At 50.8% G+C, this 1794-nt stretch overlaps 1 long non-coding RNA gene across 1 annotated transcript in view; it reads right to left on the reverse strand.

The window, feature by feature from the left end:
• Positions 1-1380, reverse strand: part of LOC105505184 — a 1851-nt gene extending 471 nt beyond the window's left edge. Inside the window, exons 1-2 of the long non-coding RNA XR_001000708.1 lie at positions 1280-1380; positions 628-735 (exon numbers count right to left, since the gene is read on the reverse strand). This is a non-coding gene — a long non-coding RNA (uncharacterized LOC105505184). The remainder of the gene's footprint in view (positions 1-627; positions 736-1279) is intronic.
• Positions 1381-1794: the final 414 nt, after the last annotated feature.

A 1794-nucleotide genomic window follows, 5' to 3' on the forward strand; every position in this document is an offset into this window, starting at 1 on the left:
AAGGAAAGGAAAGGAAAGGAAAGGAAAGGAAAGGAAAGGAAAGGAAAGGAAAGGAAAGGAAAGGAAAGGAAAGGAAAGGAAAGGAAAGGGAGGGGAGGGGAGAGGAGGGAAAAGAAAAAACAAAAGTCAAACAAGACATCACTCATTGCCCCCCATCTACCCTCCCACCCCACCCCACCCCATTTGCTCCCCATCCACTCAAACAATTGCCCTTGTCCAGGCAACAAGACAATTACTTCCAGATAAGATGTTGCCATTTACAAGGAGGTTTGGTGCAAAGCAATGGTTGGAGTTTCCACGGTAGAATTTTAGGACAATATGTAGGAGTATAATATTTTAGACATTGAATTATGTGAGGATCAAATAATTGAAAGCTGGAATTTTTTTTTTCTTTTTGAGATGGAGTCCCACACTGTCACCCCGGCTGGAGGGCAGTGGCAGGATCTCCACTCACTGCAACGTCCACCTCCCAAGTTCAAGCGATTCTCATGCCTCAGCCTCCCAAGAAGCTGGGATTACAGATGCCCACCACCATGTCCAGCTAATTTTTGTATTTTTAGTAGAGACAAGGCTTTATCATGTTGGTCAGGCTGGTCACGAACTCCTGACCTCAGGTGATCTGCTCGCCTTGGCCTCCCAAAGTGCTGGAATTACAGGCATGAGCCACCACGTCTGGCCAGAAGCTGGAAATTAATGAGTTCAATTCAGACTCCAAACTTCTTGAGGAGGCTGTGGCTGTTGAGTGGTGGGGAGGAAAAGATGGGAAGGAGAAAAGAAATAAACACATATTGAGCGATGTCCCATGTAGGCCACAACCAAAGAGCGCAGGCATTATTTACACCTAGTTTCAAACCCTGGTCACTTGGATCCCATGATCTTGTGTTCCCGAGTTCCAGAACCCAGTTGCTCCTGAGAAAGTCAAGCTTCAGAGAGCAGGGCTCTCACTCCCAACCAGACTCGCATGGCTTTCTCCATTCACTCCCAGGCCTCTACTCTGCTGCTCACTCACCTTGGTCTTCTCATCTGCCTTGGTGCCTAGAATTACCCGATCACTGTTTCCTACCTTGGGGTCAGAAGTGCCCTCCCATGGGTGCTCTGTGACCACACAGACAGCCCTGTGAGGGCCACACTCAGCACCAAGCCCTCATGGAAAGGAACTTTTCAGGCAGGACGGGGTGGGGCACAGAAAGGAAAGGTGGGGCAGCAGTTTCTGTTGCAGGTCCTGGCCTGGCATGTCCCCAGCCCCTAGCCTTCCCTCTTCGGCAAGCTCACTGATTACCTGGAGTCCTCCTCCTCAAGTTCAGCGTCTGGGAGAAGACTCTTGGAGGTGGGTTTGTTTGGCCTAATTCACCAAGTCCCCCTGGCTCCCTTGGTCTTGTCACCATGGAAACCCTGTGAGGTCACCAGCACCATTCAAATAAGAGAAAAAACGTTTCTCCCTCCCACAAAGTGAGCTCCTAGTTGACTCCAGTGGCTTCTATGGACGAACGGGAGGGCAGGGCTCAGTCCAGGGAAAGACCTGGCCCAGCCCTCAGGGATGGATTAACCCCTTGATGCCCAGATGATGGCTGCTCAGACACACGCCTTCCACCTCCCTGAAGTTTCTCAGGCATCTGCGCCCGGGAAGAGTGAATCCTGCAGCTTTGTGTACACACCAAACAGCTTCATTCTGTACCTGGAAAGGTGGGGAAGGGGCTCCAGGCAATGCTACTGAAAAAAAACTGCCTACTGGAGATTCAGGGAGCTGTTGGGAGGCAGGAAACTGGGGGAGAGAAGGGAGTTGGAGCTCTGGGT

Source organism: Colobus angolensis, unplaced genomic scaffold, assembly GCF_000951035.1.
Source record: "Colobus angolensis palliatus isolate OR3802 unplaced genomic scaffold, Cang.pa_1.0 Scaffold99, whole genome shotgun sequence".
NCBI classification, from domain to species: Eukaryota; Metazoa; Chordata; class Mammalia; order Primates; family Cercopithecidae; genus Colobus; species Colobus angolensis.